The 21,444-nt window shown below is 50.3% G+C and overlaps 1 protein-coding gene and 1 non-coding gene across 3 annotated transcripts in view; one reads left to right on the top strand and one right to left on the bottom strand.

Moving 5' to 3' along the window:
• Positions 1-21,444, bottom strand: part of LOC146181763 (membralin) — a 188,617-nt gene that overhangs the window by 129,369 nt on the left and 37,804 nt on the right. For both annotated transcript variants that reach the window (XM_084576775.1, XM_084576776.1), the window contains exon 2: positions 6,496-6,586. The gene's annotated coding sequence lies outside the window, so the exon portion shown is untranslated. The remainder of the gene's footprint in view (positions 1-6,495; positions 6,587-21,444) is intronic.
• On the top strand, positions 11,736-11,808 carry TRNAR-CCU (transfer RNA arginine (anticodon CCU)). The gene has a single exon. It is a non-coding gene; the product is annotated as a tRNA-Arg (tRNA).

The following is a 21,444-nucleotide window of genomic DNA, read 5'->3' as shown; positions in this document are numbered from 1 at the left end:
AAGAGGCACGCGTCACAAAGCTTCCCACAGGAAACAGGGACAAGCAGGCACGCGCCGGAAAAGGACACATTCCCAGAGGAAACAGGGACACAGGCACAGAGCATAGGAACGCGCAGGAAAACAGCATATTTCTACAAGAAGCACGGACACGGGCGCAAAGAACAGGAGCATAGGCACGGGGACGCAAACACGCGTCGCAAAACGAGCAAGGCGTTCAAAACAGGACAGCGCCAGCCAGTTCCGTCGGTTTGACGCGCAAAGGCAAGATCAACAACGCAGAAACAACAACACTGCCGGCGGGCGCGAGCGATAGCAATCGCACGGCCCAGAGAATCGGAAAACGGGATAAGAGAGATGAGAGGAGGGCGTCCCTCATTTGCAGCGCCAACGATCATCAGGGGCGGCCCCGGACGGGGAGAGGACTGTCCCTATTAGCATGGCGACGGCCTGCTTGTTGTTGACGGTGGCGCCACTCTCTTCTCTCATCTTTTTTTTTTCTTGAACTTTCCGTTCTTTTTTGTTCGTTTTTTTTCATGCCGCAGTTCCACCGGCCAGCGCGTAAGAGGAGAAGTTGCGTGCAGCGTGTCGCAAAGCCTGATCACCGGTGCAGTCTAACGACCGAGCAGCCGAAGCGTGCTCAGTGCGCACGCAACACAGGTCCGGATCACATGCCATGCACGTTCTGCGGCAGCGGCAGAATAATAAAGGGGTGAAGTTCCCACAGAGATCGAGACTGAGCAAGAGCAAGCGAACAATGACCTCGTCGGTGACTTTGTCCACGAACCGATGAGGATGAGACGTACAGAAAAAAGAAAAGAAAAAAAAAACTCTTCAGACCTGGCTCTGACGTCGGTGGCTTTATTCGTCCATGTTAAAGACTGACTGCACCTTAAGCAAGGGTGAGTGCACGCTGCGGAATTTATCGCAAACTGTCAGGAACACGATAGGGGAAACTGCCCAACAACATATCTGCACATTAAAGGCAATAAAATAAATATCAAATTAACTGCCGCGAAGCGCAGCATAGAGTTAATAACGGCAAGGGAGACGCGTTGACCAGCTCTATTGTTTCCGAGTTAAGGACAGCCCGTCCTGCTGTTAGTTGCCTTCGCCTACAAACAAACAGCAAAAAAAAAATAAAAAATAAAAAAAAAAGTTTCCGACATTGCATTGCAACCCACCCACAAGCTTTCCCTCGGCCAAATGCTTGACTTCGGCTCCTATGCTGGGGTAAAGTGAACTTCTCCGGAGAAGGGGCAAAGGTAAGGGAAGTTTAGCGGAAAACCCGTTTTCGCCAGCATTTCAACCCGGCGGCGAAGTAGAAGGCCGCGCAAAAAGAGAGCTTGTACAATACATCCAACGAAAAGCGGAGGGTACGCGAACCAAGGCTTCCACACGAACACCGCTCCACCCATACACGAGGCGGAGTCCGGAAGCGCCCCACCGGCTTCTTTGGTGGCCTGTTATTTACAGAATCAGCTTCGTCACAAGCAGGCGCGGAGACGGAATATGCAAGCATAGCGACGGGGGCGCATAACTGTACCGTCGGTTAGTAACATACAACAACAACGACGACGACAAAAAACATCAGTTGGTTGGTAACAAGAAGTTCAGACCATGGACCTCGTGTCCTGTATTCTTGCGCTGAACAATCACAACAGTAAACGAAATCAGATTTCTAATATTTGACTATATAACAAATTGGCCAAATGCCTGAAATTTCCTTAAATTCTAATTTGCGTTTGTTTAGATAACAAGAAAAACTTTCACGGCAGGCTAGTTTTGCTCGACTTTCGAGCACACGTCTCCGACTGTTTTCGCTCCATTTATTGCATTTATTGCTTGTCGCAGACAGACATCCCCCCCCCCCCTCCTCCTCCTCCTCCTCGACACTGCGCCTATACTCATTTGCTGCTCTGTTCGAACGCAGAACGAAAAAAAAAAAAATTGTTCAATGACCACAGACATATCCCTCACCAAACGCCTACCTGTCGGTGACAAAGAAATAAAAGGGGAGAAAGAAAACTAAACAAGGCCTTGCTCCGCATCGAAGCCCCGTTCTCAATCAAACCGGCCACCTGCTCGGCGACCCGCGCCATCATCGTGGCATGTTTGCCTCGAAACCCCGAGCGACATGATTCGCGCGCACAACGCTACCCCAGCAGCGGCGCGGGTCATTACGCAAACGCCCAGCAAGAACAAACAGAACAGAATAAGGGAACCGGGCCAGTGAAACCAGCCCGTCAGTGATTCCTGACGAGCGCGCGTCCGAGAAAGTGCGAGAACTGGCGCACAAAAAGCCGCAGCGCAATCTAAAGTTGCCCCGTTCGCTGCTGCAGTGCACCAGTGCACAGAAAACGCTCCACCGAGAGAGACATGCGCTGCAAACAAAAACGCGCCGCCGGCAGCCCCCGTATCCTCCTTCTCCTTCTCCCCTGTCCCGGCGGCCTAGAAGACGAAGACGGTCTTCCCCCTCGCAGGCCGACCTTTCTCGCTGCGGCCGACGGCAAACTTGACGCTGCATCGGAACACACACACGGGCCTGCGGCGGCTGCGGCGCGGCGGCACTTCCGGGTCTGGCGAGGATGTAGAAGCAGGCCGGTTACGACGAAGCCGGCCGGGGAAAAGGAAGCCGAGGGGAGGTGGCGGCGGTTACATAACCGTTACGTGAGGCTCATACACTTGACCCTCCCGCCGCTCCGTCGCTGGCGGCGGTGAGCTGGCTTTCGGAGGCCGGGGAAGGGGAAATGCCCCGGTGGCGGCGGCGGCCCATAAAAGGAGAGGAGGCTAGTTGGGTGTTTCGCCGGCGATTTTCGGGACCGCCAGTTCGGAACCGGAGAGAGCTGTACTCCTTTAGTTTCGCTATTACTCCCTCCAGAGAAAGGGTCAATTCATCGCGAATGCAGGCGCTTACGAGTAGTTCAGGTGCGCCCTTTAGTTTCGCTATTACTCCCTCCAGAGAAAGGGTCAATTCATCGCGAATGCAGGCGCTTACGAGTAGTTCAGGTGCGCCCTTTAGTTTCGCTATTACTCCCTCCAAGATTCCAAGCGAAGGAAAGCGTAGCAGGGGGCGGCAGAAAGTTAGGTGGGTGGATGAGGTTAAGAAGTTCGCGGGGGTCAAGTGGATGCAGCTTGCACAGAACCGGGTTAAGTGGAGAAATATGGGAGAGGCCTTCGCCCTGCAGTGGGTATAGTCAGGTTGATGATGATGATTACTCCCTCCAGAGAAAGGGTCAATTCATCGCGAATGCAGGCGCTCACGAGTAGTTCAGGTGCGTGTGCAGAGGCGGCGAGCTACTCAAACTGGAACGTGAAAAAAGAAAGAAAGAAAAACAAAAACCAAAGCGTAGACGGAGTTAGGACCCCGCATCGACACGCCGATAGGCAGCCGAGTGCCTCGAACGAGACCACGCGGAGAAAAACGAATGTGAGAAGACTGGCGAGCGACATAGACGATCGCTGCTCCGCTTACAGCAACTTGTTACAGTAAAGAGCGAAATGCGACGCCTAACTAAAGAACGTATGTATAAAAAAAAAATGATTGCGGAGTAGTACACGAATCGAGCTGCAACATAGTTTTTCGAATACAAATTCATTTGGTTTGGTTTCGTTTGTGGGGTTTAACGTCCCAAAGCGACTCAGGCTATGAGAGACGCCGTAGTGGAGGACTCTGGAAATTTCGACCACCTGGGGTTCTTTAACGTGCACTGACATCGCACAGCACACGGGCGCATTGCTTTTCGCCTCCATCGAAAAGCGGCCGCCGAGACCGGGATTCGAACCCGCGTCCTTGGAAACAATAGTCCAGCGCCGTAACCACTGCGCCACCCCGGCGGGGTGAAATTCGTGTTGAAGGGAAAAAAAATACAGATATGCATTTCAAGATTTTCTCCTCGTATCAGATAAAACTAGCCTCCGTGATCGATGTTTCGATCAATGAAGCTGTTACCTTGCCTCCGATGTTCTAGTCACCATACAGCCTTTGTCAAAAGTTTAGAGCCCAGAGGGCTTGCTTTTAAGCCGTATATTATGACTTCTTTAACAATCGTGGATGTCGTAGCCATTGGAGAGGGCATATAGGACGAAAAATCTTGCCTTCAGCAAGTTTGGAAACCTGGGAATGCATTACGAGCGACATAGCACAGAAGTAGACTTCCTGGGCTCTAAACATTTGACAAGGGCTGTACCTGCGAGATGCACGAAGGGTATGCCTGCGAAAAGGAACGATAACTAGTGGTGTCACCTATACGTATTTTCACTAACTTTTTCTAGCGTATAAAAACTCTGTTTTCAGTTGAAGTAGCTGTCATCGTAATCGCAACGAGCAGTCTATCCACACATGGGCCGGCTTAATTCTTCCTGCCCGGTTGGTTGTATCGCCGTATAAGAGAGCTCCCACAAGAAAAGTTCGCAGGCATGCGCGGCCAGTATTCGAAGAATGAAACAGCTGGCCGAAAGAGAGAATGCGACGCCGCGACAACAAACCTGACACCGAGCGACGCGTGTAAACGCGTCCCGGTTCTCGATAACCTCCCCGTCAAATCTGAGACGTGCATCGCAGCGGAAATGTGGCACGGGCACGCGGCACGCATGCGCAGAATCCACCGGCCAGATTTCAAGCGGGATTGCATCTTCGGCGCATTGCGATCACGTACACGAATTCCAGGAGTCACGCACATACGCATCTCACCAAGGATTTGTACGTGTGTCTTGCGTCCCGCGCGATAAAAGCGAAATGAAGGTCTATTTGGTTTGGTTAACCCACCGAGGCGGCCCTGGCGCTCGGCTAACAAGCCCAAGGTCGTGGGATCGAATGCCAACTCAGGTGACCTCGTTTAGATTGATGCGGAATGCACAAGACTTCCAATGGGTTGTAAAATGTCGCCACCCGACAAAGAACCGCCAAATGGCCGAAATCAAGCCATGGAGGACTCTCCGCCACGGCGTCCCTCAGACGAATGGCCTGCTTTAACGCCAGGAACTCCTTTGAACTCCTACGACCGCTGACAATCTCTTAACGCAGGTACCGTTATGGGCCCCGTGTCGCAAAAAAAGCCGGTGTCGGCGCTGTAGTTGTGACCTGAAAACCAGAAGAAAGCAGAGAAACGATAATTTCTTTGCGCAAACCCGCGGAGTCGAACACGGTTCCTTCGCAGTACACGAGGCGAGCACGCAACCACTCCGCCACAGAACCGCACTGCCTTTCTCCGAAAAAAACGATGGACCTAATGTATGCATTGCCTTATGACTGTAAGCTAATGTTTAGGTGCTTCGTTAGAATTGCGGAAGTAATAGTTAAGCGAGTAGAAAAGAACATTTCCGCTTTGCATGCAAACCTGCGATGCGGAGCTCACTGAAAGTTCCTTCGATAGTACGGCGCTGCCCCAACAGATGGCGCGAGCCGCCACCCGATGCAAATCCTTATACATCCCACCATCGTCTCCAAAGCATTGGGGTTTAAGGGCAGCGGAGCTATAGCTTTGAACTCTTAAAGGCGAAGCTATAAACAATATTTTTTCTTTGGTCGGCGAGGGTGTCTGCCGTCCAGCGTTCGACACGGACGAAAGTACGTCCAGTGTAACTGCAGTTCCGATCTAAATCTAACGGAGGACGAGAACGCAAGGTAATGACGAAAGGACTAAACAATAGGAGTCCCGAAAACAAATATTACAGCCAGGTACTGGGATTGTTGTTTCTTGTAATTTTGGTTTATTTGTTTACTTTTGATTACATGCCTGTGTCTCCCCCCCCTCCCCCCCCCCATGCCCTCGAAAGGCCCTCGAACTGAGGGCCTTTAGGGGTATGTTGTATGTTGTATGCATATGTATTTCGAAGCGTCCCTTTTAGTGACAATGATCTCTCTCGACCAGTTCCTTCTGGAGAGACAGTGCGAGCTTGACTCGAGGCGGGAACAACTACGCATAGTTCAAAAGTCCTTCTATACAAACACAGTGCGAGCTTGACTTGAGGCGGAAAAAGCTATGCACAGTCCAAAAGCAGTGACACTGCTGCTAAATAATACGGTTAGTACACCTCTCAACAGCCAGAGCAAGAAAGCAAGTACATCTTTCCACCCGTTCGACCGGTGTCACCAAGAAGAGTCCCAAGAAAGAATACCGCAGCTAATAACGAAAAAAAAAAAAAAACCCTCAAAGAATTTAAGGCTAAAAAAGAAAAAGAAAAAAGTCCGTTTAAGCTCACTCTCCACATCCTTGCAATCTCAATAAAAGGAATTTGAAGCGAGCGTCTTTTTCCTCTGTTTTTTTCTTTTGTGAGTTCTTTCGGTACAGGTGGCTGCATATCATGCAAAAATCCAGTCCCACCCAAAGTCAGCCAAGAAGGTGATATAGGCGAGAAAACGTGGGAAAGAATGCAGAGTTGAGAAGCTCGAGATGAACCAATGAACATCCGGTTCCCATCGAAGCTCACGCATAACGAGATGTGTGGCGCGTGCGCCGAGCCCAGAATGCAAATCGAAAAGGCTGCGGCACTTACCTATAGGTGCTGGTAACGAAGCCGATTATAGTCGCCGGTGTCGATGCTACTCCGTTCCTGTCACTAGCCGGTGTTCAAGCGCCACCCACACCTGCAGGTGAACAGAAAAAAAAAAGTCACAGGGCGGTTACGATTGTGCAACGCGAATATCCGAACTTCACCCGCGGCGTAACAACAGAGAATTTTTAACCGAAATGCTTATTTTTGTCTAGCACGGTCAGATCATCATCATCATCAGCCTGGCTATACCTACTGCAGTGCGAAGGCCTCTCCTACATTTCTCCAATTAACCCGGTTCTGTGCTAGCTGCATCCACTTGACCCCTGCGAACTTCTTAACCTCATCCCCCCACCTAACTTTCTGCCGCCCCCTGCTACGCTTTCCTTCCTTTGGAATCCATTTTGTTACACTAAGCGACCATCGGTTATCCTCTCTTCGCACTACATGTCCTGCCCACGCCCATTTCTTCTTCTTAATTTCCACTAGAATGTCAGTAGCTTGAGTTATTTCTCTGACCCACTCTGCCCGCTTCCTACCTCTTAATGTTACCCCTACCAGTTTTCGTTCCATAGCCCTCTGAGTTGTCCTCAACTTAAGTAGAACCCTCTTGGTTAGCCTCCACGTTTCAGCCCCGTAGGTGAGTACAGGTAAGATGCAACTGGCAGATAGACAAGGTCTGATAGGCGCAGACAAATACGAACTTGCTCAGGACATTGAGGTGAACTTCTTTAGAAATATTGTTTATACATGGAGGAGTGACCATTAGCTCGTAGACGTCTGTTTAGACACATTGGTTAGGGCGTATAAGAACTCGGACTTTAAACCCCGCTGCGAACAACACTGATACAACCAAAATGTGCAGGTTGAGGTCCTCGAAACTGGGTTTGCCCCCGAAACAGCCGGGTTTGCGAAGCCTTTCCCAACAAGCTCACGAGCGCCGAGTCGCGGGTAACGCTTGCGTCAATCCTCAGTGCCCGGCGAAGCACTCTGAACCAAACACTTCCCACAGAGCGCGCAGAAAATGTGCTGTTATTCAAGTTTTTCGTCGCAAAAGACCACGGTCATTTATGATTGTTTCCAGCTTCCAGAGTGGATGGCCGCCCTACCTGCGATGTTTCGAAAGGCACTATACAAGAGAGGAGAAGGGTCATCAGAGCTCTTTCATTAGCAGCGCATTTGTTTTGTTTTTTTGTTCTTTTTTTTTTTGTTTCCCTAAACTTTTCGATGTACTAATAAAACTATTCCGCTGCCGGGCGACGTATCGTTGAAGGCGCTGTGTAAAGCACAGGAGACCAAAGACTGCACCATCATACTCTTGTCGCGACGCGCGCCACTCGCAAGCGAACACAAATAAGTGCGGCAAACAGACTGACTAGCTGAGGCGCGAGGCCGTCAGAGCCGGCCCGTGGCCGGACTTCCCGCCGCGCTGATAAACAAAGGCCCCGCATGCATGCATCCGAGACGAGACCGAGCAAAATTTGCACACAAATAACTATAGCACATCGCTCTCACACGCAAGCCTTACCACAATCCTTTAAAAAACAAAAACAAAAAAACGTATTCACCGTGCACACGCTGCGTGTGCTTAAAAGTCGCCGACAGCCTTCGAAAACAAAGAAAGCACGAAGTAGATTTTTCTTTTTTTGTTGTTGTTGTTGTTCAAAAGCGATTTCAATATCAGCATTTACTGAACACAGAAGAAATAAAGTACAATTAGAGGCAACCCCTACGTCACCAGAGCTCATTTGCACAGCGCGCCAGCGCAGCGTAGCACATGACAGTGCTTACGGCACCTCGCCATGTATGTACTCACAGCGTTCCTCGTTCGCGATGCCAGGGAAATTAGGCCGACCGACGACCCGCAATAGCGGGCTCTCTAAGGCCGCCTTGGCGTCAGATCAAATCTAGGCCGATTTCGACAGCGAACAACATAAAAAGAAGCATTCTGGCGCCAATCGCTATGTAGTGTGTACCGTTAATATATGCGACTCCTGTAAATATCGACGACTTGAGATAAGAACAGTTTTTGGGGTGAAAGCTCTAGTTTATTTTAAAAAACGAGTTCCGCCTCACTTTGCATGCTTGACCTTCAAACTTGAACTAGGTCAAACCAAGGACACACCCCCAAGAATAAAAATATATGACTAGGAATCATATGGCAGTGCATGAGGTCGACAGTTCAAGTCCCTCGCTCGCGTCACAGGCAACTGTGACGCGAGCGAACTGTGTCGCGTTGCCATACAACACAGTTGCCATAGCAATTGTGACGCCACCGAGGCGGCCAGTGGCACAACGGCGTGATTTGATTTGATTTGTAGGGTTTAACGTCCCAAAGCGACTCAGGCTATGAGAGATGCCGTAGAGGAGGACTCCAGAAATTTAGGCCACCCGGGGTTCTTTAACGTGCACTGACATCGCACAGCACACGGATGCGTTGCTTTTCGCCTCCAACGAAAAGCGGCCACCGAAGCCGGGATTCGATCCCGCATCCTTGGGAGCAGCGGTCGAGTGCACCACTGTGTCACCCCGGCGGGGCACAACGGTATGAACACATTAATATCGTCTCAGGTGCGACATTCGCTCTCAAGGCATCCTCGTGATACCACGTGCTCTTCAGTGTCACACTTGTGACGCAACTGTTCTTCGTGCAGCCTTGCGGGTACTGTCACACCTTTTCGCTAAGCTACACAGATTCGATTCGACTAGCGTGTCTCCAATTGTGTGCCCTAATCACCTCCCTACGCCACCACGTGACCTATAACGCTGCGGGCGTTTTCCAATCGGCCGTCGCTGCGCGATTGACCTTTCGCATTCATGCGCGTATACGCAGTCCTAAGTGTCTCCGAACACTTATTTATTTTTATTTTATTTATTTTTTGCCGAGGACTAAACTTTCCCACTGCATATAGTCTCAGTCGATATACAGACTTGCAACGCGGACAAAGGACAAGGTGGAAAAGCAAAACCCCAGCCTCGGCTTCTCTAAAACGTTCCTTCTTGCTTATTTGTATGCTGTATACAAGGGAGCGAGAAAGTGACCAGGACAATTACTTCTGGTTTCGTGCACGCAATACATTTCCAGGCTGCTTGTGCCACACACTCACTGTGAATACAGTACACTATACAGGAATGTCTACGGAGAAAAATTCCCTTTGCAGCTCGAGCTACGGTGAAAACCGTCCTGCCAATTGTGACTAGATATATGTAACAGCGGTTCGCAGGTTGCGATCAGAGGTCGTGCCGTTGCCATGCGTTAGTGACCACTGTAGGCACTCCAAACTACCCCGCATTTTAAAGACAACGGCGACCACAGATAACGTTTTGTCTGGTTTCAACTTACCTACCCTCCGCTCCACACAGAGACGAACTTTAATCGCAAAGTGCTGCCTTCTGAATTTCTCCTTCCGCGGGACTGGCAGGGCTGCACGCGCAATACGAATGCGCCCGCCACGCGAGAGACGAATAGCGAAACTGTCAACCGTTCCGAGGAGTCGGATCGAACAGGCGCCAATAAACGCATTTAAAATTGCGCTCGCAATTCAGTGAACATAATTTCGTCAACTTGCACCGCGCGCGCATGCGTAAACGTCGAGACAAAGCTCCAGGAAACCTCGGAAGCTTTCGACATGTCTTGTCTATAAGCAACGGCGACCCTTTAGAGCCACCCACAATATGGGTGCAGCCTACAAACGTTGCTAATGCATCTGGATTATACGTCGTGCCATACGGTATAGAGCGAAAGCCGCTATTCTTGTGATTCACGATAGCGCGGTTCTAAATATACAAACACATGGATGCCCTACCGAAATAAATTGTATGAGGCAATAACCTCACATTTTCTCACACACTCCCATACAATTCACATAAGAAATCACGTACAAGTCGCATATAATTGCATAGGATCGCATAGTTTCTTGCATATTATCATAAATTATGGGCGATATTTTATGATAGTGATGCGCACCGTATGAGAGTATATGCGATTTGATGAGATTGTGTGATGTTATTGCCCCAATAGAACTTTTGCTTTTTCAGTAGGGTGCCACACAGCGCACATGCCTAAACTATAGATGCTGCAGTACAAACGCAACGAGAAATCTAGTGTTCAGCAAGACAATTCCCAACCATAACACTTATCATTATATTGCTATACGCTGAAAGTTCGACACAAACCATAGGGAAAAAACACTTGTCCCTCAAAAGCATTTGCACGCTGTTTTACCTTCCACTACATTGCCACCGCGATGTGCACAAAGTAGAAAAACCTCATGAGTGCTATGAGAAAGTATAACACAATCGAGGGATTTCTCAGGATAACCTCCACTTCGCCAATTTCTGCGTCCCGGTGCGCCTCACGAAACACACAAATCCTCGCGAGCGTCTCAGCGACAACAATGGAAAGGAAATCATCTGGCGCGGTGTAAAACCAAGGAAATAAAGCAAAGCGCGAGCGCCCCGCGATTTGCATAATGACCGCCACTAATCGCCCCGGCAGCCGTTGTCCCATCAAGACAACAAGGAGAGACCGCCCTGCGGCCATCGTCTAGGCTATATATACACTTGAGCGCACACCAGGGCCCATACACGCGAGCAGCCGTATATATCGGATGCGACGAGTTAAGTGCCCGCACCGGCAATCGCCGACAACCGCACGCCGATTCTTGCGCGCAATGACAGAGCGGGCACGCGTAAGGCACGCGCTATAGAGCCACGTCCTGAGATATATAAATAAGGATCAGAAGAAGACAAGGCAAATGAAGAGAGGCAACGAAGGGGATGGAATTCAAAGAAAAAAACAGCCGCAGTGGAAATGAGCTGAAGCTGGTGTGTTTGCAGTCTGCGCGCAGACTGTGAATTAAGCGGTTAATTCGTTAATAGGGCAATTCGTTAGATGCGCCACTCCCGGGTCACGCAGGTACGTCTGTATGGCTTGGTCAAAGGTGTTTTACATTACGTGGTGTGCTATATGGTGACTATACATGAAATTAAAAAACAAAAAAAGGGCATTGACAGAGGGGGGGGGGGGGGGGGGGGGTGAGGAGCAGTCCGGCAAACAGGTATACGGTCCTCAACGAATTAGTACGTCTCCGGCATGCAACATCGTTTAAAAGCGAAGCTTAAGTGTCCCAGTTATTTAAAGTCCGACTTCAAAACTAAATACACAGGATATTATCTGTTCACAGTTACAATGACGATTCTCCAGTCTCGGGAAATGACTTCTGCGCCTTGCAAGACGCATCGCCCTCGTGGCCTAACGGATAAGGCATCGGTCTCCTAAACCGGGGATTGCGGGTTAGAATCCCGCCGAGGGTAAGCGTGTCATTTTTTTTTTTTTTCCTCCTAACCAGCAATGTGTCACTACCATTTCAAGCATGCAGGAAGGTTGTTTTCTCTCTCTCTCTCTCTTCTTAGCGGCGGCATCAGTTCCACAGCAAACACCGCGCAATCCAGTCATACACAAGCATCCGTTCCACTGTATATGCCAGTCGGCGCAAACTCCGATGCGGCAAATATAGAAACAACGTTCCAGATGGCAAAACGGTGACGTCACATAATAAATATTGGAAAAAATACTGGCACCCGCGTTGGATTGTGGAAATAAAGTACGGAAATCATGCCGCAGTACATAAAATGGCCCGATACAGGCCTCAAAAAATCATGACCACCCGGGGAGGGGGCCGTAACACGGGTATAATGTTTGTGACATCACAAACGCAGTGTTTCCAGCAGAAATCGTTTGAACTGAGGCCGCGAAAAGTGCGCATTTTAATAAAAATGAGTTGCGCGCGCTTGAATTACAGCACGGCGTCCAAGTCTGGCAGAATGCGTCAGGGCGAAGAGGAAAACATATGCGAATGTCGAAAAACTTCCAGAGTTGCCCTTTAAGACGCTTGCCAAACTATCAATGTCGTCTAGTTGACGGGTTATTTGAATGCCTCTGCATATATTCTGAGTTTCAAGGGCGTTTTTTTTTTTTTCCCCCTTTTTCGTGGCAGGCTCGGAAACACACCCTGTGGCCTGAATACTTCTAAACAAGGCTGCACATCCACAGTCAAAATTTTGCGCATGTATACGAGTCGCCTTTATTTACTCCCACGTATTTATGGCAGTGCTATAAGTTGCAGTATACTTCGAAAATATGAGTAATTATCTTTTTTAGATGCGAACTTTATATCTCAAAGCTACATGGATTTCCTCTGAAGCCGTTTGCATGCCTACGTTCGGATGGGTAATCGCAAGTAACTACACCATTAACTGAAGGCTGATTTATTTACTCCGCAGCAGAGCGCATGTTGTTTAAAAGTCAACGGTGCACTGGGTAAATTTTAAGTACTCAGATAGAGAAGCGTGTTCGACGCTGCTGAAAATACTGCGATGAAATATTTTCGTTTATTCCAGCTATAATTTTTTGACCGCCTGTGTACAATTGAAGGGAGACACTCTCAAAGCCCGTCGGTATCGCAGAGATAAGTCAATGCTTTACGGGGCACATAAAATATGAGCCAATTTGTGCAGCCATGTATACATCAATACATCCGCCAGATGAGACAAACGCAATGCTACAACTACGCCTCGACATTTAAGAACAATGATCCACTCCGGCGAAAATGAAATGTATACAGTATAAAGACACACAGTAGTAGAAGGGGTGTAGGCATTAGTCCTTTTTTGGTGCAAAGTGCACAGTTATTCTCTTCTTCAGGCTCACTGCTCGTCGCGAGGACGTAGTTCAGCAGCTACACACCCGTTTTCAAAGTTCAAAGCTCATTTGCAACCAGTAGTTTTAGCGGTTTTTGCCTTGACTGTATACGCGGTCAAAGGATATCGAGAGTGCCACAGGGGTTCTACTCATTCCAGAGTAACTGCGTTGGTACAACCATCACTCCCCTTAAAAACCGAAGTTTACTCCCCCCCCCCCCAGGGACTAATTCCTATGAGACTGGCTGGTGCCGTTACTGCCACTCTACCCGGTTTCGGCTCAAAGTGCACGCACAGTTCACGAGCCGAGCTCGCACTTTTCCGGCCTTTGGAAAAGCGGCGGGACGTCCGCCTGTCCGTCCGTCCATCAGCCAGAGGAGAAGCAGTCAAAGGATATCGAAAGTGCCACAGGGGCACTCACTCCAGAGTAACTGCATTGCTACAACAATCCCTCCCCTTAAAGACCGAAGTTTACTCCCCCTAGGGACTAATTCCTATGAGACTGGCTGGTGCCGTTACTGTCACTCTACCCGGTATCGGCTCAAAGTGCACGCACAGTTCACGAGACGAGCTCGCACTTTTCCGGCCTTTGGAAAAGCGGCGGGACGTCCGCCTGTCCGTCCGTCCATCAGCCAGAGGAGAAGCAGTCAAAGGATATCGAAAGTGCCACAGGGGCACTCACTCCAGAGTAACTGCATTGCTACAACCATCCTCCCCTTAAAGACCGAAGTTTACTCCCCCTAGGGACTAATTCCTATGAGACTGGCTGGTGCCGTTACTGTCACTCTACCCGGTCTCGGCTCACAAGTGCACGCACAGTTCACGAGACGAGCTCGCACTTTTCCGGCCTTTGGAAAAGCGGCGGGACGTCCGCCTGTCCGTCCGTCCATCAGCCAGAGGAGAAGCAGTCAAAGGATATCGAAAGCGCCACAGGGGCACTCACTCCAGAGTAACTGCATTGCCACAACCATCCTCCCCTTAAAGACCGAAGTTTACTCCCCCTAGGGACTAATTCCTATGAGACTGGCTGGTGCCGTTACTGTCACTCTACCCGGTCTCGGCTCAAAGTGCACGCACAGTTCACGAGCCGAGCTCGCACTTTTAAGCGGCCGGACGTCCGCCTGTCCGTTCGTCCATCAGCCAGAGGGGAAGCAGTCAAAGGATATCGAAAGTGCCACAGGGGTTCTACTCATTCCAAAGTAACTGCGTTGCTACAACCATCACTCCCTTATAAACCGAAGTTTACTCCCCCCCCCCCCCCCCCCCCCCCAGGGACTAATTCCTATGAGACTGGCTGGTGCCGTTACTGTTACTCTACCCGGATCGGCTCAAAGTGCACGCACAGTTCACGAGCCGACACTGGCATAAAGCTCGCATTTTTCCGGCCTTTGGAAAAGCGGCCGGACGTCCGCCTGTCCGTCCGTCCATCAGCCAGAGGAGAAAGCACAGCGGGTGTTCCCTATCCCCCCCCCCCCCCCCCCCTGACCTCTCTTGTTTTGTGGGATAACAAACGATCGCCCACAGAGTCGGAGAGCTGTGCCACGAGCAGTATACAGCTACACGAGCCCTGCTCGCGACGGAAGTAGGCCATTGTAGGCAGCCAACGTTCCGACAGGGAAGTCCGTACACAAACATATGAACTTCAACGCACGAATAGCAGTACAGCTCATGCAGTCAGCGCGCGCGTGCGCTAACAAGAAACGACACGCGACCTTAGTTCGACGGAAAAAACAACTTCGACGGAGCAGCTTACCCGAGATCAATAAAAAATAAATAAGAACAAGTGAAGTGATTTTTTCCCTCTATAGATGGGAAAAAACGCCAAGCGAAACGTTTAACGCCAAGCGAAAAAAGCGTGAGCGTTGCGATTTTTCTGTGGGATCATCTACGCAGCGAGCTCTCGACGATTCCATCTGAGTAGAGACTAAAGAACTGCTTGAATCACGAAAAATGGGGATTAAAAACTGCGCGAAAGCAATTAAAGACACGTGACAACACAGAACAGGTGCTGTTTTCGCGATGTTTTTAATCGCCATTCTTCGCGCACCATCTATACCGGCAAAATGCTCTCCTGTTTAGATCACGCCGAAAATTACAAGGGGCCTATTTAATACGATTTGGTTTGGTTTTAAGGGGTTAAGTCCCAAAGCGACTCAGGATGTGAAAGACGCCGCAGTGGAGGACTCCGGAAATTTCACCCACTTGAGGTTTTTTAACGTACACTGGCATCGCACAGCACACGGGCGCGTTGCCCTTCGCCTCCATCGAAAAGCGGCCGCCGCCGCCGCCGGAAATTCGATCCCGCATCCTTGGGCGGGGTGTTTTCAATACGCTTGCGATCAATATGTCACTTAGAGTAAACGAAAAGTTCATATTAAGCGAGGTGAAAGTAATCAGAAGTTCACTGTAGTATGCATAGTGTGAAGTGGAGTGGCAGTTTACGCACAAAAATCTGAAGACCCACCACGTGCAACTACGAACAATGTCGTAAAGCGAATTGTAGAACACAGAAAAGAAAAACGGCAAGGCTGGCATGCAAGTGAATTTCTAACCGTTCGACACACTATATAGGTCGGTGCAAGGGAACAGAATGAGTAAAACATTATACAGGACCTTCAAAAGCAGGCCTGAGCAGCGTCATGCGCAGTATATATAGGTCAGACCGAAGGCAGAACAAATACAGCTTCAATTCAATTTTTTTTTTTAGTAATACTTGTCGGGGATCAAAGGAGAGGGTTATTGCTGACAAAACCAGACTGAACCGCCGCATAGATGTGAAACATGCGCCCCCCTCCCCTCCACCCCCCCTTTTGAAGCTCACAAAAAGATAAAGCTATCCTTGAAGTCCCCACACTTTAGAAGCCACGATGGCGACCGTTATTTTGTTTTTTAATTGGTTCACAGGAAGGGAAAGGCGAAGTATCTGTCACACTTGTTTCTGTGGACACCTGAACCGCGTCGTAAGGGAAGGGAGGAAGGTGGGAGTTAAAGTAGAAAGAGAGAAAGAGGAGCTTGGTAGTGGAGGGCTACAGAGTAATTTCAACCACCTGGGGATCTTTAACGTGCGCTGACATCGCACAGCACACCGTTATTGCCGGTATTTCGTTTTCTGGTCTTCTCACACTTATCACTGCATCGAAGGACAACCTGTCTTCACCCAATACGGTGCATGCAGTGATAAGTGTGAGAAGACCAGAAAATGAAATACCGTTATTCCCGGTATTTCATTTCGCCGGGGTGGTGCAGTGGTAAGACGCCCGACTACTGTGCCGGAGTACCCGGGTTCGAACCCGACCTCGGCGGTTGCGTTTCGATGGAGGCGAAACGGAGTGGCGTCCGTGTGCTGTGCGATGTCAGTGCACGTTAAAGAACCCCAGGTGGTCGAAATTTCCGGAGTCCTCCACTACGGCGTCTCTCATAGCCTTAGTCGCTTTGGGACGTTAAACCCTACAAACCAACCAACCATTTTCTGGTCTTCTCACACTTATCACTGCATGCTCCGTATTGGGTGAAGACAGGTTGTCGTTCGAACGCATAAATCTACAGTAGCCAACTTCCGATCACAGAAGATGGATTAGTATGAGGCCAAATCGGCCCGATATGATCGCGCTGCCGGTGCACTTGGGGACGTGGCCGGAGAAGCCAAAGCGACGTCAGAGGTGGCCAACACTGAGATTGCACGAGCACCACCATGCACATAGGTGCACTAGCAGCCGCACAGTGACCGACCAACCGCTCAGCCGTCGATTCGCTTTCTTTGCATCCCACTGCAATGTCCATGTTCCTCTACTTGATTTTGACTAAGATGTCACTAGATCTCTCGTTTCGTAACCCACTCCTCTCCGTTCGCTTCAGTTGGCATAAGTAATTACCACGTCATTTTTACTTCCATAGTTCGCTACACTCCCCTCAATGAACTATGCGCCCCTTGACCTCCCGCCAAATCCATTTCCCTGTTGCACTGCCTAGGGAGCCTCCATGAAAACGCGTTTGCATCGAGGCTCCCTAGCACTGCCCGTTGCTCAGTGAATGATGCGCGTGCAGCGGGTCTACTACGGCCGGCTGGGTGTTTCCAGCTCAACCCACACAAGAGACGCCGCCCTCCGCGCGCGAAGCCAAACGCCGTGATTCACGGGTAGAGCACACCCATACGCGGAAGTGCATGGGGCTCGCCACCTGTCGCCCATTTTCATTTCTGGTTCGCAAAGAGGCGGTGGCGTGAAGGCAACTTTTCCCTCGATACCATAGTCGATGTCGCAAGATGTCGTACCCCCCCCCCCCCCCTTGGGAAGGTAGATAAGGGGACTAATTAGGGGGTTGTTTTTATGGGGCTTAACACCTGAAAGCGACTCAGGCTCCAGAAATTTCGACCACCTGGCATCCCTTAACGTGCGCTGGCACAGATTTCGAGCGCCCTAACCAATGCACCACGGCGGCGGGGCTCAGGGAGCAGATTATTCTGCTAAAGGAAGCGTCTAAGAATTCATACACCCCAAAAAGAAAAGAAGAACAATATAAAAAGGAAACAGAATATGAGAGAAAGTGAGGTTTCAGCCCAACTTCCCACGGTAAGCATAAAACAGACATCATCTGCTGACCTCCATGGTAGAGCCCTGTCCTCCCGGTCCTCCCATCACCCCCCGCCCCGCCCTTTTTAAATCTGCCTATGGCGTCAGTCAAAAACTCAAAAAGGCGCGCACGAAGTCGGCAGAATCAGCACTCTTGACAGCCACTGCCACCTGTAACCATGGCGCTCAGTTTAGACAGATATGGCTGCCTGACATGAGCTGCCAAAGAAGTAATTCCCTTTCACCCTTAATTTTGTTTGAACACCGTGTGACCATGCACCTACATAAGCAACCTGGTTAAGGATGTTCCTTTCCGCGGGTATGGGAGGTGGTGAAGTCCCTGGAGGGCTGATGTACATGCAGCGCTCCCTGTCGGCGTTACAACCCGCCACCGCTCGGGTTGATGTGCGGTCCCCTCCGGCCCCAAGCTAGGGTAGTGGGCCGCGAAGTCCGACCGAAGTGCAGCTCGATGATATCAGATTCCCAAGACCAGGAAGGACTTACGCAGCCCCTGTTAAACCCGCTCTAAATTTTTCCCGGCTCTGCGAGGCAGGCCGCGGCGGGGAATCGAACCCGCATTACCTCGGAGCGAAGGAACGGAGACGCTTCTGAACGCGTCGGCCGACGCGCCGCACACGTTTCCGCTTCGGCGGCGGAACAAACCGGACGCATGCTACGAAGAGTCAGCAGCGACCAGCGGCGCTGACGTCAATCATGTGGGCCGAGTTGGCAGATCAGACAGGCAACCCCGGAACGCGGGGTGAGAGGAGACTTCGTACAAGCTGCACTTCCTGATTCATCCTCTGGGAGAGGAAGCCTCATTAAAACGCGGACGGGTGTTGCATACACCCACATTATCTTTTTATTGCATTTGTTGCCGCAAATATGGCCCCGCTTAGACTTGCAAGGCCCGCGCCGCCGTGTATAATAGACAGTGATTGCTCGTTACCCGAGATAGGAGACACTGCGCCGCACGGTTATACGGCGACACTTGAGTAACTCGCTTCGCCGGTCTTTTTTATCACCGCCACGCCATCGTCATCAACCAGGTTCGCACAAATATGAACCTAACGAGGAAGGGGCCATAAGATGACGGAAGCAGCTGGAAACCATCACTTGATTGCATATAAGCCATTGAGTAAATGGGTTGTCTCAACGGTGAAGTGAGCCGCTAAGAAGAAAAAATTCTAATCATCGCGCAGCTACTCCTCGTTGATTTGAGCTTAAGAATGACGTCACAACTTGATGACCAAACAATGTGACAGTGTTGCGCAGGCGCCGCAGAAGATTTCATCTTTAAGCTGTCCTTGTAAAAAAAAAAAAAAAAAAATTAAAAAGTCAAGCAGTCAAAGACATTCAGGCGGCATATATGCTAGAGAGTTTGTTCTCGACAGCATGCTACATGATTATCTCACCTGCTATATTAAAGAAATGAGGGAGACATTAATTGTCGTTTCTGAATCATTGATTGCGCGATGGCAATTTCCTTTTAAGTGACTAGACCACAATGGATGTCCTGTATAGTCATTGGCATTTTTTTTTTTTCAGGTGAAGGTCTCGAGTTCAATGGGATCACCTACTTCCTTGCCACCTCTCAGAGGCGTGCCCGTAATTTTACGACGTGGCAAGGCTTCAAACGGGGAATGTAAGGATCCCGTGTGTTCCCTCCCTAGTGAAAAATTCCGTATCGCGCCAAACGGGTTTTAACCGGTACTGTATTATCCGCCATAAATTTCATACCGGTGTGAGCAGCCCTGTATGAAGCTTAAACATTTTATACCGGACAGGTCATTACTGATATGAATCGCACTCCGGGTGGTCCGGTACAGTATGGGGCTAATACAGGACAGACCATTTCCTATATGCAACTAAAACAGGACATCCTAGTCCAGTATGGATATGATTTTTTTTTTTTAATTTTCATTCAGGTGGAGGTCTCGAGTTCAATGGGATCGCCTACTTCCATGCCACCTCTCAGAGGCGTGCCCATAATTTTACGACGTGGGCTTCAAGCGGGGAATGCAAGGCTCCCGTGTGTTCCCTTACCCTTTCACCATTCTCTATGAAAGAAGCTGCCCGAGTTGGCCGCTCCTTCCACCTCGAACATGCTATCTGGTCTCGTGAGGTCACACGACCCTCCGATCAATCACACGTCCGGCGACTTTTATAAGTGAAATAAATAAGCGCCAGCACGCCATTGTACCTTCGATCAATCACTGCTCGGCCATGCCACCTGCCAACTGCCACCTGCCAGAGGGAATGCTCGGGATTTTTCGAGGCTGTGAGGATATATAAGCCGTCGACACTGACACCAAAGCTGACGGTTTTTGTTTTTGTTTTTCACTGCGAAAAGAAGAAGAACGCTCGTTCACCCGCAGCTAATGTTTTCGCTCAATATTCGATTTAGCAGCATTTAACCCATATCACTTTTTTTTTCTGCAAGGCAGTATACTAACACTTTGGTGCTGAAGAAAGAAAGCAAATTGGAAAACAGGAGCGGCGCGAAGCCCTTCCTCTCCCGAGATTCCGAGACCATCAGGCTGCACTTCGGTCGAACTTTGCTACCCGCCCTGAATTGCCCTCACCTGGAAAGCAATACAGAGAGCGCTATATGCACATCCACAGCCAGGAACCTCACCGCCTCCAATATCCGCGGAGGCAATCAGCCTTACCTCGCCCACGAATCTGGTGACTGGTACCAAGATTCGAGGGATCTTATATATGCGCAAGGTCAAGCCACTGTCAACGCCACGGATATATCCAATACTCGGCGTAAGGTAGTTCCCACACGTTTCGCCACCACACAAAAGAAATAAGATATGTCGCGTCTATTTGCGCTACAGTGTCTGAGCAATGTACGGACGTGCAGGTTTTCTACTCCATGAGCCAGTACCGCTTACACCACTTACAGCGCGAAGGAAGGAAGACTCCCGTACAGCTAATTTCCCCTGCTCACCTGTTCACCGAGCCGTAGACTGAGCCGATGGCCATCACCCGCGCACCTATACGGTGTTCCCGCTCGTATCGACCGAGTCTGTACAACGCGCCGGACTTCTGTCTCCCACCAGAGCACTCAGCAGCAACGTAGAATAAAGCGAAAGTACGTGATCCCAGTTCGTCCGGATAAGGGAAAGGTGCCCAGCGGGGCCCCTTGACCCGACGCCTCCTTTCCCAAACCTGACCGTTTCCCTCCACACTTCAAGAAACTATGAAGTAACACCACCGCTCTTACAGCTCGATCACTGCTCGTTTTCAGGCCAGCTCGGGTCGTGCATAACTGGCAAAGAGCGGCGGCCGCGTGCGTTCGTGCAGCGGTTCACCGCTCGGGCACAGCTTTTGTTTTCGAACCCGATGGCCAACGCCGCGCGACGACAACCGCACTTCTCGCCCAAGCAGCAACGCCGAGGGAGTGGTGCACGCCCGTTGCGCAAAGCAGCAGTTGTGGCAGTCTGGGTCACGCCCCAGTCCGCGAAAGGACGCCACGCGTGACCACGGCCGTCACCGCCCGCGTCGGTAGTGTAGTAAGCGCCAACACCCCCGCTTCCCCCCTTCATCCGTCCCCTACCCTCACCTGCTCGAAACAGTCGAATGAGCGGGTGCCTTATGGAACCTGTAAGGGAGGGTAAGGTCGGGCGCATGGGCACAACTTATATTAGAGGCCGCCATCTTGACTATGACGTCA

This window comes from Amblyomma maculatum, chromosome 8, assembly GCF_055883805.1.
Source record: "Amblyomma maculatum isolate TAMU_Amacu chromosome 8, ASM5588380v1, whole genome shotgun sequence".
Taxonomy (NCBI): domain Eukaryota; kingdom Metazoa; phylum Arthropoda; class Arachnida; order Ixodida; family Ixodidae; genus Amblyomma; species Amblyomma maculatum.
The sequence above is the reverse complement of the archived record's forward strand: the minus strand, read 5'-3'. Positions and strand labels throughout refer to the sequence as shown.